This window comes from Lipotes vexillifer, unplaced genomic scaffold (assembly GCF_000442215.2).
Source record: "Lipotes vexillifer unplaced genomic scaffold, Lipotes_vexillifer_v1.1 scaffold104, whole genome shotgun sequence".
NCBI lineage: Eukaryota > Metazoa > Chordata > Mammalia > Artiodactyla > Lipotidae > Lipotes > Lipotes vexillifer.
The window spans coordinates 3,327,959-3,344,140 of NW_006789458.1; the positions used below are offsets into that span (position 1 = coordinate 3,327,959).

The following is a 16,182-nucleotide window of genomic DNA, read 5'->3' on the forward strand; positions in this document are numbered from 1 at the left end:
TACGCGGGCCCCTCACTGCTGTGGCCTCTCCCACTGCGGAGCACAGGCTCCGGATGCGCAGGCCCAGCGGCCATGGCCCACAGGCGCAGCCGCTCCGCAGCATGTGGGATCCTCCCAGACCGGGGCACGAACCCATGTCCCCTGCGTCGGCAGGCGGACTCTACTCTCAACCACTGCGCCACCACAGGAAAGCCTGGATTTGTTTTTAATCATGTAAGTATAATACATGCATATGCTGAGGGAAAAAAAGGGATGTATTTTTAAGAGAACTTTTTACTAAATTTATGCCAATTCAGAGTAAAGTGTTCACGTTAATATTTTAAACATAAATCATTAAATCCTGAGTACTGACCTCCGGAAAGCTAAATTAATTTAAAAATACACAGTAACAAAGAATGATAATAAAAGAAAAACAACCAAAAAAGTCTGTATTTAACTGGCTGCTCAATCATTAGAAAGGTGCCCCATAACTACCATATGTTACTCAAATATGTTATCACACCTACAATTTCATCATATGTCTCCCAAGAAATTAATTAGCTCTAACTTTTTCAACTTTGACAAAAACGTCTGCATCAGTCAGATTACTAGCTGTTGCAAACATTTCAAAATTCAAAGCTTTCTTCAGCTTATATTTAACCTTTTAATTACTATTAATCATTTAGCAAAATGTAGAACAACATTCATTAGACAGATGTCTAATTTTAGAATTGTGAATAATATAAAGACATTTATACACATATTTACTTTTGGTACACATTTGCTTAGCAATTTTAAAAAATAAAATTAATCTAAGGTCTAAGACTATTTACTGATACATCATTTCACAGCTATATTTAGGTTAAAGAAAGGAACAGCTAAAATTTTCATTTTCTCAAAAATCTAAAAAGTCATAATAAGTTGAGATCATATCACTTACAGTAATAAATAAATTTAATGATTAGGACACATATAAATTACAAAAAAGAAACCTAATAGGACATGCTCATTTTAAAGAGATTTGACAAGCTATCAGCAGTTAAAAGAAACAAAAGTGGCTAAGAGAGGAATTTTCATAAATATTCTTTATCACATGTTTTAAAAGGAGGGGAAAAAACCTATTCCTGTTTGATTTTTAAATCACTATCAGCTCAAGCTGTCCTCAACCATGTAAACTAGCTTCCATCCCCACTATTTTATTCAAACTACTCTGTTAAGGCTACCAATAGACTTCTTAAGTATTCGTTCAACAAATATTTATTGAGCAATGAACACAACAGACAAAAATTCTGCTCTCACAGAGCCTACCTTCTAATGGGAATGAAAGTGAAAACAAAAATAAGTAAATTGGTTGTATAAATTAAGTATAAAAATAGTGTATTAGTAGTGCTAAGTGCAAATATCTCCTAATTTCCTTGTTAACCAAACAAAAATCAAACAAACCACAAACAAGGAAAGCTTGCACTGGCTTCAGTAAAGCCATGTACAACACTGCTGAATTCTCCTTTGAGTTATTCTCAGCTAACAAAATAATGGGTAATCTAAAAATAATCTCTATCTAGTAAGGAATTAGATTTAAATTCCAAAGTTACTACTTAGGTTGAAGTAAATATTCAAATTAATCAGAATGAGGGCAGCCATGGGAACAGCCAAGAATATCCTGCTGGTAGCAGTCAGTCTTTGCTTTGTGGCTACCAAAGTTTTTGTTACTGCTAAGGAAAATGGCACCTATGAATCATACAATTTTTGAGCTGAAAAAACCTTAGAGATACGAGATGTCCTCTAGGAAGCTTTCCATGACCTCCACAAGGATATTTAAGCATTTCTTTCTCTTTATTCCAAAATTCCATAAAAATCAGGAATGATGTTCTTATTTATCTTTGTATTCCCAGAACCCGTCTTATGTCTGGTAGAAGAGTTTGACTAGACTTTTTACCAATGAAAGTACTGTTTTAGAAAAAATCAGTCTGGGAATTCCCTGGCAGTCCAGTGGTTAGGATTCTGCACTTTCGCTGCTGAGGGCCCAGGTTCAATCCCTGGTCAGGGAACTAAGATCCCGCAAGCACCACAGCATGGCGAAAAAAGAAAAAAAAAAAAAATCAGTCTGATAACAATAAAACAAAGATTCAAAGTTTAAGGTTTGTAACTGCTGTGAAATTATTTGTATTTTGTATAAGTACACTGCTCTTAACTAAGCAGGAAGCATACCCATTCATATTCAATACCCTGTGCAAGGTTATATTAAAATGTATACTTACATATATATTAGAATGTATATATAAAATGTGTAAGGCTGACATGGTCCCTACCATCACAGGAAATACATTCAAAGGGAGAAAAGATAATAAAAAAGAAAATAAACAATAATTTTAGATTGCAGTAAGTTCCATGACAGAAATTTATAGGGCACATTGATAGACACTATAGTGCTTTTATTGGATTCTCAAAGAGTACTTTATATAGGACGCACTGCAAGGGAAAGACAAGACCTTAAATAGATATTAAAGGATATTATACAGTATAAAGAGATTAGAAATCCAATTCAATTCAATTAACAATTTAATGAATATTACTATGTCTCATGTATTACGGTCGCAGCATGAATGAAATCCAATCTTAGCCCCTGAAGAGTATGAATTCTAATAAGGGAGAGACATGTATATACATCATCTTGACTGTGGAGAACACACAGGTTTAGGGAATCACAGAGAAGAGCACTTAGATGACCTAAAGGTAGTTAGGAAATTTCCTAAAGGAAATGCTTAGAATAGGTAAATAATAATGAAAATGCAAATAACATATTTTGAAGGAAGAGTTAACAGAACAAGATAATAGGATGTGCCTAGGTGGTTGAAAGAGGAGGAAGATATGAATATTTCTAGCCTAGTAATTTGAAGAAGTGTAATAATTTGTCAATAGAGGAAAGGTGAAGGGGAATCAGTATTAATGAAAAAAAAGATGAAAATTTTGAAAATCTGAATTTATCATGACAATGGGATATCTATCCATGGGAACATTTTAAATAATCAACTAGAACATTAAAGAGGTTCTTTCATTGACTAGTAACAAATATTTGGGATTCACTAATACATACATAATGTATGTTTATGATGTCATGCAGCATGACAGCAGAAATAAAGAGTTTGCAGAGAGAACAGAAGAGGCTCAAGAATAGCATAAGGATGAGATATAGTCGCATGTAGTGGATATCAAAAGATAATGTGTCAGTAAAAGAGCACTCCAATACAGGGATGAACCAAGAAAGTCAAATGTCAGGGAAGCCAAGAGAGATGTGTGTTCAACAAGGACTGGTAGCCCCCATAATGTTAAATGATACAGACACTCCTATAAGGCGAAGCAGAAAAGCCCACTGAATACAGTAAAAGGACATAACTTCTGGCTGTAAAGTTTCACCATGCCTAAGTCCTAGTTAATCATAATTAATCACAACAAGGAACATAAAGACTATGAACCACATTCTCATAACGTCAACTTTATCATTTTATAAGCATACCTAATATTTATTAGAAGAAATGAACACTGTATATAAGCAAAAAAAAGAGTAACAAATTAGCCATTTATTTCCAGCAAGAGACAACTTTTTAAATAATTTGTTTTCATATGGAAAAATTTCCAAGTTAAAAAATACTCAATAATACATATTAAAAAGAAAAGAATTCTTTTCATTAAGAGATATATGAACATGCATATAAAGTGATGTAACTTCTGAGATTTGCTTCCAAATGATTTAGGAAGTGAAGGAATAGGTGGGTATATAATAAGATTGGCTATGAGTTGGAAATTTTTGAAGCTGGTGTTGATTACAGGGGTGTTGACTATATTATTCTCTCTACTTTTGTACATGTTTGAAATTTCTTCTTAATAAAATATTTTATTACCTAACAGCAAAGAGAAACAAACATTTGTATTTATCCCAACTCTATAGCAAATAATGCTTACAAAGATCTGAAATTAACCTCAAACTGTCAAAAGGAAAGAAAACAGTAGAATTTTTATATGAAGGAAGGTTGAAAACTTGGCTTATAAAATCTACAAACAGATAAAGGGGAGGAAAAAACCCCAGCATAAACAAATTATAGAATCTAGCTCTGGTTTCAGGAAAATTTAAAATTATAAAATGTCATACACTAAAATTTTTAAATATTTAGAATCAAATCATGAAAAATGTTTTCGCCAGAAGGTTAAGATACATAATTTTTTCATAATACACATTATAGGATAATTAAATTACTCAAAGTAAAAGATCTGTAACAATCTTACATAGTGCCAGAGGTAGGAGCCTATACCTGTTTGAACTAAAATTGGCTTTAAGTTATTAATTCTGATATATTCGTCCCTGTTTCCTAATTTCCACTATACCAGTTTTTTCACCTACGTAACTTCAATTCATTCTTGAATTCTTCAGGTCTCCATTTAAATGTTACTTATTCCAGGAATCTGACCCCCAACTCCACACAGTAGGACAGAAGGTCATACTGTATCCTCCCATGGAACCCTTTATTATCCCTATCATATTAACAGTTCATTTTAGCACCATGAAGGAAAGGACCATGTCTTTTAAAAACAAAAAGAATACTGAGATATAATTCACATACCATAAAATTACAGTTTTAAAGTGTAGTTTTGATTTTAGTATTAATATATTCACAAGGTTGTATAAACATCAACACTAATTTCAGAACCTTTCACCACACTAAAAGGAAACCCTGAACCCATTAGCAGCCACTCTCCATTCCCTCTTCCTCCTATAGCCCCGACAACCACTAAACTACTTCCTGTCTCTGTGGATTTGCCCATTCTGGACTTTTCATATAAATGGAATCATACAATATGTGGCCTTTCATATCCAACTTTTTTAACTTAGCATAAGGTTTTCAAGGTACGTCCATGGTATAGCATGTATACACTTCATTACTTTTCTGGCTAAATAATATTCCATTTTATGGATTATTCCATATCTTTTTTACCCATGCAACAGTTACTGGACATCTGGGTTATTTCCACTTTGGGGCTTTTATGAATAATGCTACTATGAATGTTCATATACAAGTTTTGTATAAACATAAGATTTAAATTTTCTTGGGTATATACCTAAGTACGAAACTGCTGGGTCATATGATAACTCTGTTTAAGTTTTCAAGGAACTGCCAAATTGTTTTCCAAAGCAGCTGCACCATTTTACAATCCCACAAGCAGTGTATAAGGGTTCCAATGTCTTCATATCCTCATCAACACTTTTCATTATCCGTCTTTTTGATTAGTGCCATCCTAATGAGTGTGAAGTGATATCTCATGTGATTTTGATATGCATTTCTCTGCTGGTTAATGATGCTGAGCACCTCTTCATGAATTATTGGCCATTTGTGTATCTTCTTTGGAAAAATGTCAATTCAGATCCACTGCCCATTTGTAATTTGGGCTGTCTTTCCATTACTGAGTCATAAATATTCTTGATATACTGTGGGTACTAGACCTTTATCAGATGTATGATTTTCAAATATTTTCCCTATCCTGTGGGTTGTCTTTTCACTTTCTTAAGAGTGCCATTTGACACATAAGTTTTTAAATTTTTTTTTAACGTCTTTCTTGGAATATAATTGCCTTACACTGGTGTGCTACTTTTCTGCTTTATAACAAAGTGAATCAGTTATACATATACATATGTTCCCATATCTCTTCCCTCTTGCATCTCCCTCCCTCCCAACCTCCCTATCCCACCCCTCTAGGCAGACACAAACCACCTAGCTGATCTCCCTGTGCTCTGCGGCTGCTTCCCACTAGCTATCTATTTTACGTTTGGTAGTGTATATATGTCCATCCACTCTCTCAGTTTGTCACAGCTTACGCTTCCCCCTCCCCATATCAAGTCCATGCTATAGTAGGTCTGTGTCTTTATTCCCGTCTTACCCCTAGGTACTTCATGACCATTTTTTTTTTCTTTCTTAAGAATCCATACATATGTGTTAGCATACGGTATTTGTTTTTCTCTTTCTGACTTACTTCACTCTGTAGGACAGACTCTAGGTCCATCCAGCTCACTACAAATAACTCAATTTCAAAAAAATAACACAAACTCAATTTCGTTTCTTTTTATGGCTGAGTAATATTCCATTGTATATATGTGTCACATCTTCTTTATCCATTCACCTGTTGATGGACACTTAGGTTGCGTCCATGTCCCGGCTATTGTAAATAGAGCTGCAGTGAACATTGTGGTACATGACTCTTTCTGAATTATGGTGTTCTCAGGGTATATGCCCAGTAGTGGGATTCCTGGGTCGTATGGTAGTTCTATTTTTAGTTTTTTAAGGAAACTCCATACTGTTCTCCATAGTGGCTTTATCAATTCATATTCCCACCAGCAGTGCAGGAGGATTCCCTTTTCTCCACACCCTCTCCAGCATTTATTGTTTCTAGTTTTGATGATGGCCATTCTGACCAGTGTGAGATAATATCTCATTGTAGTTTTGATGTGCATTTCTCTAATGATTAATGATGTTGAGCATTCTTTCAAGTGTTTGTTGGAAATCTGTATATCTTATTTGGAGAAATTTCTATTTAGGTCTTCTGCCCAGTTTTGGATTGGGTTGTTTGTTTTTTTGTTGTTGAGCTGCATGAGCTGCTTGTAAATTTTGGAGATTAATCCTTTGTCAGTTGCTTCATTTGTGAATATTTTCTCCCATTTTGAGGGTTGTCTTTTGGTCTTGTTTATGGTTTCCATTGCTGTGCAAAAGCTTTGAAGTTTCATTAGGTCCCATTTGTTTATTTTTGTTTTTATTTCCATTTCTCTAGGAGGTGGGTCAAAAAGGATCTTGCTGTGACCTATGTCATAGAGCATTCTGCCTATGTTTTCTTCTAAGAGTTTGATAGTGTCTGGCCTAACACTTAGGTCTTTAATCCATTTTGAGTTTATTTTTGTGTATGGTGTTAAGGAGTGTTCTAATTTCATACTTCTACATGTACCTGTCCAGTTATCCCAGCACCACTTACTGAAGAGGCTGTCTTTTCTCCACTGTATATCCTTGCCTCCTTTATCAAAGATAAGGTGACCATATGTGCGTGGGTTTATCTCTGGGCTTTCTCTCCTGTTCCATTGATCTATCTTTCTGTTTTTGTGCCAGTACCATACTGTCTTGATTACTGTAGCTTTGCAGTATAGTCTGAAGTCAGGGAGCCTGATTCCTCCAGCTCTGTATTTCTTTCTCATGATTGCTTTGGCTATTCGGGGCTTTTTGTGTTTCCATACAAATTCTGAAATTTTTTGTTCTAGTTCTGTGAAAAATGCCAGTGGTAGTTTGATATGGATTGCACTGAATCTGTAGATTGCTTTGGGTAGTAGAGTCATTTTCAAAATGTTGATTCTTCCAATCCAAGAACATGGTATATCTCTCCATCTATTTGTATCATCTTTAATTTCTTTCATCAGTGTCTTATAATTTTCTGCATACAGGTCTTTTGTCTCCTTAGGTAGGTTTATTCCTAGACAGTTTATTCTTTTTGTTGCAATGGTAAATGAGAATGTTTTCTTAATTTCACTTTCAGATATTTCATCATTAGTTTATAAGAATGCCAGAGATTTCTGTGCATTAATTTTGTATCCTGCTACTTTACGAAATTCACTGATTACCTCTAGTAGTTTTCTGGTAGCATCTTTAGGATTCTCTATGTATAGTATCACGTCATCTGCAAACAGTGACTGCTTTACTTCTTCTTTTCCGATTTGGATTCCTTTTATTTCTTTTTCTTCTCTGATTGCTGTGGCTAAAACTTCCAAGACTACGTTGAATAAGAGTATTGAGAGTGGGCAGCCTTGTCTTGTTCCTGATCTTAGTGGAAACGGTTTGTTTTTCACCATTGAGGATGATGTTGGCTGTGGGCTTGTCATATATGGCCTTTATTATGTTGAGGAAAGTTCCCTCTATGCCTACTTTCTGCAGGGTTTTTATCATAAATGGGTGTTGTATTTTGTCGAAAGCTTTCTCTGCATCTATTGAGATGATCATATGGTTTTTATGCTTCAATCTGTTAATATGGTGTATCATGTTGATTAATTTGCGTATATTGAAGAATCCTTGAATTCCTGGGAAAAACACCACTTGATCATGTATGATCCTTTTAATGTGCTGTTGAATTCTGTTTGCTAGTATTTTGTTGAGGATTTTTGCATCTATGTTCATCAGTGATATTGGCCTGTAGTTTTCTCTCTTTGTGACATCCTTGTCTGGTTTTGGTATCACGGTGATGGTGGCTTCGTAGAATGAGTTTGGGAGTGTTCCTCCCTCTGCTGTACTTTGGAAGAGTTTGAGAAGGATAGGTGTTAGCTCTTCTCTAAATGTTTGATAGAATTCACCTGTGAAGCCATCTGGTCCTGGGCTTCTGTTTGTTGGAAGATTTTTAATCACAGTTTCAATTTCAGTGCTTGTGAATGGTCTGTTCATATTTTCTATTTCTTCCTGGTTCAGTCTTGGCAGGTTGTGCCTTTCTAAGAATTTGTCCATTTCTTCCAGGTTGTTCAATTTAATGGCATAGAGTTGCCTGTAGTAATTTCTCACGATCCTTTGTATTTCTGCAGTGTCGGTTGTTACTTCTCCTTTTTCATTTCTAATTCTATTGATTTGAGTCTTCTCCCTTTTTTCTTGATGAGTCTGGCTAATGGTTTATCAATTTTGTTTATCCTCTCAAAGTACCAGCTTTTAGTTTTATTCATCTTTGCTATTGTTTCCTTCATTTCTTTTTCATTTATTTCTGATCTGATCTTTATGATTTCTTTCCCTCTGCTAACTTTGGGGGTTTTTTGTTCTTCTTTCTCTAATTGCTTTAGGTGCAAGGTTAGGTTGTTTGAGATGTTTCCTGTTTCTTAAGGTAGGATTGTATTGCTATAAACTTCCCTCTTAGAACTGCTTTTGCTGCATCCCATAGGTTTTGGGTCGTCGTGTCTCCATTGTCATTTGTTTCTAGGTATCTTTTTATTTCCTCTTTGATTTCTTCAGTGATCACTTCGTTTTTAAGTAGTGTATTGTCTAGCCTCCATGTGTTTGTATTTTTTACAGATCTTTTCCTGTTATTGATATCTAGTCTCATAGTGTTGTGGTCGGAAAAGATACTTGATACAATTTCAATTTTCTTGTATTTACCAAGGCTTGGCTTGTGACCCAAGATATGATCGATACTGGAGCATGTTCCATGAGCACTTGAGAAGAATGTGTATTCTGTTGTTTTTGCATGGAATGTCCTATAAATATTAAGTCCATCTTGTTTAATGTATCATTTAAAGCTTGTGTTTCCTTATTTATTTGCATTTTGGATGATCTGTCCATTGGTGAAAGTGGGGTGTTAAAGTCCCCTACTATGATTGTGTTACGGTCCATTTCCCCTTTTATGGCTGTTAGTATTTGCCTTATGTATTGAGGTGCTCCTGTGTTGGGTGCATAAATATTTACAATTGTTATATCTTCTTCTTGGATCGATCCCTTGATAATTATGTAGTGTCCTTCTTTGTCTCCTGTAATAGTCTTTAAAGTCTATTTTGAAGTTTTTAATTTTGATGAGGTCCAATTTACCAATTTTTCATTGGTTGCTTGTGCATTTGGTATCAAATCGGAAATACCACTGCCCAATCCAAGATCACAAAGATTTATGCATTTTCTTCCAAGAGATTTATAGTTTTAGCTTTTATGTTTAGATCTTTAATCCATTTTGAGTTATTTTTTGTACATAGTGTGAGGTAGGGGTCTAAATTTACTCTTCTGCATGTGGAAATCCAGTTGTACCAGCATCATTTGTTGAAGACTATTCTCCTGCAGTGAATGGTCTTGCTACGTCTGTCAAAAATTTACCAGAGTTGTATAAGTTTCTCAACTCTCAGTTCTCTCCCATTGATCTATGACTACCCTCCATGTCTCTCTTTGACTACACCACCTAGCACAGAACCTGAAATATGAAAGCATTCAGTAAAGATTTGGTAGGTGAATAAATCCCTTGTCAATAATAAGATGATTAAAGTGTGAGTTGAGCAATACCTTAGGAAGCATTATCCTAACCCAGTATTTAAAAAGCAAGAAACTGAGGCCTAAGAGAGGTTACCTGACTAGCTCAAAGGCAGAGAACAAATTACCTAAGAGCCAGAGGCAGGACCTGAATTCAGCTTTCCTAACGTCTGGTGCAGGGCTCTTTCCATAATATCATGCGGCTTTCTCAACTAAATTGAATTGCCTTAACATCTGCCAATGTGTCTGCCTATGAGAACCAGCATGTATATTAGAGACAGACAGGCACGTATCCTAATACTTAATCACAGGGGAACTCTTCATAAGTATAATTCACCAAAAAGCCTTACAATCAAAATGGGCCAGGAAATCATTAATATACCACTGAATGCAATGTTTCCCTCCAGACAACTGTCTTCTAACTTCACTTTCAGCTCAAGAACATAGCTAGTCATACTTTCAGTCCTTAGATTATTCTAAATAGAAGAAAACCATTTGTGCGACAGTGAAAATAATAAAGCAATCAGGCGCCTAGTTCCATTACCCTGCTCTCCTCACCATTTCCCACCATCATTGTAATGCTTCACTCACTACTAACTGTTGTAAAGAATGTAGAAATAGAGCAATCATCATAAATTTAACTTTCCTCTACTATCCAGCAATTAGTTTGCCTCTTTCCAGAAACCAGAGAAATTTTACAGCAGCAGAACAGAAAAATAAAGGGAAACAAGCAACTACAGGAGAAGCCTTCTAAAAGATATATGGAGGATGTATGATTTAGAGGTAAAGGGAAGACACTAAGTGTTCAAACTTAATACTACATTTATGCATACAAGTAAGGGAAATGCTGTCCATGCAAATGTTGTGTATACAATATGTATGAGCAGATCATGAATTTTCCTGTAGTCAAGAATATATTCGGCCTTCAGTTTAAACTACCTCTTCTCAAAATCTTCCCGAGTCACCCAAGCACAATTAACTTGTCCTTCCATAGTGCACCCACTCTTCCTTCTACAGACTCCATAACTGTAATGATTACAGCGTATTTTATTTTATTTATTTATTTTATTTTTTTGCGGTACGCGGGCCTCTCACTGTTGTGGCCTCTCCCGTTGCGGAGCACAGGCTCCGGACGCGCAGGCTCAGTGGCCATGGCTCACGGGCCCAGCCGCTCCGCGGCATGTGGGACCTTCCCAGATCGGGGCACGAACCCGTGTCCCCTGCATCGGCAGGCAGACTCTCAACCACTGTGCCACCAGGGAAGCCCCGATTATAGCGTATTTTAATAGTTACCTCACAAGTTTGTCTCCCTTCTAAACCATCATCTCACTGAGGGCAGAAACCATGTGTTTTTAGTGTTGTGTTCAGCGTAGAATTTAGCATAGCCCTGGCACATAGCAAGCACTTTATATTTCGTCGTCGAATGAACATTTTCAAAATGTTTTGTAACACTGAACATACCTGTTCAAAAGTATAAATAACAAGAAATGTATTCATTCTTGCTGTGATAATTCCCAAATGTTATAGTTCACATATATACAGTTGTCATATTGTATATATACTTACAGTATGTGTACTTAGGTAGTATATGTCATACACTTCCTTACTCTAAGTACAAACTTCAAAGTTGGCCAATCTGCTAAAAACAAACAAATCTAATTCAATATGTTTAGAGCTGAATGTTGTAGTGTTGACCATCTCTGCTAATAATGCAATTTTATACTCCTAGCCAAAAACACAATAAAAAGTTCGAGACTAATCAACCACAAGCAGCAGGATCTAAGTGGTGTCTTATGAAGGAGGTGGGGAACCCTCTCTATAGAAACACGCAAAGGAATTCTTGAGGGCAAGATATTTTATGTTCACCAAAAAGAATTATAGATTAAACAAAAAAAATAAAATAACTGTCAAATACTGGTCTACTGGTAAATGTAAAAGCTTTGGAGTCTCAAAGTCCTGATTTTAAGATGTGCCTAGGGCTTCCCTGGTGGCGCAGTGGTTAAGAGTCCGACTACAAATGCAGGGGACACGGGTTCGTGCCCCGGTCCGGGAAGATCCCACATGCCATGGAGCGGCTAGGCCCGTGAGCCATGGAGTGGCTAGGCCCGTGAGCCATGGCCACTGAGATGGTGCGTCCGGAGCCTGTGCTCCGCAACGGGAGAGGCCACAACAGTGAGAGGCCCACTTACCGCAAAAAAAAAAAAAAAAAGATGTGCCTCTGATGTGACCTCTTTAGGAAGGTCACTTCACCTGTCTGTGCCTCTTTCAGTTCCTCTTTTGTAAAATGTGAATAAGAATGCCTATCTCACAAAGCTCCCTGTGGGGATCAAATGATACTGTAAAAAGGACCTGGCACAGATGCTCAGACACTAGCATGTAACTGTGTTCATTCCCTTCCTACCTGGCAACAGGTTGTCACTTAAGGTGCAGAGTCAGAAAACTCTCTTGGCTGAAAATATTTCTCCCAACAGATGTCAGTCAATGTTTCAAGTTTCACCATAAGGAAATTCTGTTTGGATTTTCAAAAGCCCCAATTAAATGTTAAAAAATCTGCCATTTAATGTATCTATTTGTCTTTCAAAGATAACCTGTCAAGGCCCTAAAGTACTGGGGGATTTCTTTTGATAAAGATAAAACAGGGAAAGGCCTATGGAGGATAACTCCTAAATGAGGAGGTTGAAAAAACAAGGAAAAAGCAGTGAAAGGATCCTAGAGAAAAACTTTTTCTACTTTATAATATTACAATCAGTCTCATCTAACTACATACCACTACATACACTCATAGAAAATCCATAAATTCATCAGTAAACCTGCATGCCAATTTAAGGTTATGTTATTAAGAGGTGAAATTTCTGTTATTAAAACAAAAAAGATAAGTCCCAAACCACAATTTAATGATGTATTTCTGACCACTATTACCAAAGAAAAGATGTAGTCGGGGATAAACTATTTGCTCTATGTTCCTGCAAACTGCCGACTGTGTGCTCACAGTGTGAATTTTGATAAAATCGTAGTACAGATGGCATGATAGCTCTGTCATATAAATTATTAATAAATTTACATAAAGAAAAAACTCAAAACCATTCCATTATCTTTACAGACCTGACCAAGACAGTGTAATGTCCCAACTTACACTTCAAATTTATTCCTATTATTAAGGTGCAACCACTACCACTTTTTTTTCCAAGCCCAGCCCAAATTCTCAGTCACTCACCCGCCCTCCATCTTATGAATCCTGTGCTTCCTCTCCGCCTGTGGCCTCCACCAAAGGGACTCTATAAAGTAAATGTGGAGAATTACTGCCAAAAGTGAAAGAATTAGAGATACTTAAAGTCCTAGAAAGGCTAATAAACACTTGATTCATTAACTTAGGAGAAAGTAAACCCACAAGCTAGAGGATAGGAATATATTATACTCCAATTGTAAAATGTCAAAATATGTCTAAGATTCAAAATGTCTGAAACAGAACTTTTCAAAATCCAGCAAAACAAATTTAGTATTATTTGTGGATGAAGATATAAATGATATTTCTGCCTTCCTGGGCTCACAGAAAAACTCATCCTTATCAATGAAATCAGAGAAAAGAAAAATAAATATTTGAATAAAAACAATTAAGAATTGCATTTTAAAGATCATATAAAGAATATTAAAGGCTCTCTTTTCTTCTACTCTTAGCATTTTTATGCTACATCTATAAACCTAACATTTGCATCCATCTTCTCCTTGTCTCTTGATAGAGTGAAGAAAGCACCTCTAATCAGAGTGCCTGCAATCCTGCTCTTCTTCCTACATTTCCCTTCATAATTAATCACATATCCTCCACCAATGAAGAGAAAAATCACTAATGCATCTGCAATTTTCCTCCATTACCCCATATGCAAAATTTATGCCGTCAAAATAATGACAATGATGACAACAGGTTAAACACATCACTTTTTATGTTAGAGGCACAGTGCTAAATGCTTTCCATAAATTATTCAATTCTCAAAACCACTGTATAAGATAGTGCTAAGGACTGTTTGTGCCCCCGCCACAAATTCATACGTTGAAAGCCTAACCCCCAGTGTGATGGGGCCTTTGGGAAGAAATTACATTTAGATGGGGTCACAAGGGTGGGGCCCTCATGATGGCATTAGTACCCTTATAAGAAAAGACATCCAAGAGCTTGTTGTATCTCTTTCCACCTAGTGAGAACACAACGAAAAGGTACTGCCTGCAAGCCAGGAAGAAAGTCCTCACCAGAACCCAAAAATGCTGAAACCATGCTCTCAGACTTCAGAGCCTCCAGAACTGTGAGAAATAACTTTCTGTCATTTAAGCTGCCCAGTCTAAGATATTTTGTCATGGCAGCCCAAGCTAATTCCCCATTTTACGAGTGAGAAAACTGTGGCTTAAATAGGCTAACTTTCCTACAGAGGATCCAGGCTACAGTGGTAGAGTCGGGATTCAAACCTGGCTTTTAACTAATACTGTTCCACTAATGTCTCTACAATATTGAGTTCCTAATAAGTAACCAACTATGTTATGTGCAAGAGATCAAAATAAAGTTGCCTTTAAAAACTCATACATCTAATCATACATTATAAACATATGGACTGCCAAAGTATGAATTCCTCCAGGTTTGGTACCCAAGAAATGTTTATTGAAGTAAACAGAAAAAACATCAAACAATAATACAATGTGTTGAGTGTTGTATGAGTAGGTCAAATAAAGTAACACAAAGGTTTCCAGAAGGAAACAATTAATTCCAGGGGTGAGTAAGACAACTATTATAAGATAGGTAGAGTATGAAAAAAGTCATAAGTAAATGAAAGGCAGTCAGAACAGGGTATAATTAATTACATTTGGTGGGAATTTATCAGGGATTACTAGTAGATGTTACATATAAGCTGTCTCTTCAAAGATGAATAGAATATCACTTTTGGAATAAGAGATCATTCTAGGCTGAATGGACTATATGGACAAAAACATGGAGTTTGAAAATGTAGCTGCCTGTTCCTTTTTGATCCCATATTCAACACTGTAGTTTACAGTATAAAGTATCTTAACAGATGCCCCTGTCTCTCATAGCTTCCTTTTTCAAACCACTCTACAGAAAGTATAAAAGTAATCATCCTAAAACACAGATCAGATTGGCTCCTTGTTCAAAAACATTCGATAGTCCTACTCTGCCTACAAGATACTATTTAAATTCCTCAGACTAGAATGTTAGGTCTCTCACAATCTGTCCCTGTTTTTCCTTTCCTTCCCAATTCACCTTGAGTCATGATTCCTCTACACTGAAGCTACACCGGATTATTTGCTGCTCTTAAACAGGCCCTGTTAAAATGTCCCCCACTGGACCATGGCACATCTTCAAGACCCATGCAAAAGAACTTCTTTGGAAATATAACCTTGCCTATTGTCTCACTTATTACTCTCTGTCTTATGTTAGTTACATTCCTACATGTATGTCTCTACTAAAGACTACAAGCTCTTTGAGAGATGACCCCTACCCTACAGAGTTATTAAAAAAAAAAACTGAATCAAATCTTTGAGTCTGTATGTCTAGGTACTATACAAGGAGCTGAATGTTAAAATGCAATATGATAAGAGCACTACTAGACAAATACACAGAGTATTACGACAATCACCCAACTCAGCCTGCAGAGGTGCAGAACAGCTTCCCACAGAACATGACTAACTGATTCTTAAAAGATGAATATGAAGAAGACACAGGTAAAACATACACACACAGGTATGAAACAGTGCCACGTGTTAGAAGAAATTCAATGTTGCTAGAACATAAAATATGGAGCCAGAAGTGGCGAAGTTATAAAGCTATAGAGACAAAAGGCTGCATAGAGTGTGCTGAGAAACATTTTATGCTGTGGGCCAGTGGTTTAGAATTAGTAAAAAGCCCCAATTCGTACTGTGCCAAAACCAGGTGTAAGTTATACTGTAAGACATTTAAAAAATTGAATTAAACAGGTGGTACTGATATTTGCAAGTCTCAAAAGTCAAACAGATTAAAAAGGTATACAGTAAAGAGTCTCATCACACCTCTGTCATCTGCCCAGTTCATACCCTACTTCCTGGGGAAAAGTGTTAGTTTCTTCTTTTTCCTTCCAGAGTTCCTTATGCCAATAGAGCAAATAAATCTAGTTCCCCTCCTTTACACAAAAACTGCTGTATATGTTCTGCACCTTACTCTTTC

The 16,182-nt window shown here is 36.3% G+C and overlaps 1 protein-coding gene and 1 non-coding gene across 4 annotated transcripts in view; one reads left to right on the forward strand and one right to left on the reverse strand.

Annotated features, from left to right (window-relative positions):
- AKT3 (AKT serine/threonine kinase 3) overlaps positions 1 to 16,182 on the reverse strand; it is a 391,132-nt gene that overhangs the window by 314,213 nt on the left and 60,737 nt on the right. The gene's annotated exons all lie outside the window — the stretch shown is intronic.
- Positions 1,955 to 2,027, forward strand: TRNAE-UUC (transfer RNA glutamic acid (anticodon UUC)). Its single transcript has one exon. It is a non-coding gene; the product is annotated as a tRNA-Glu (tRNA).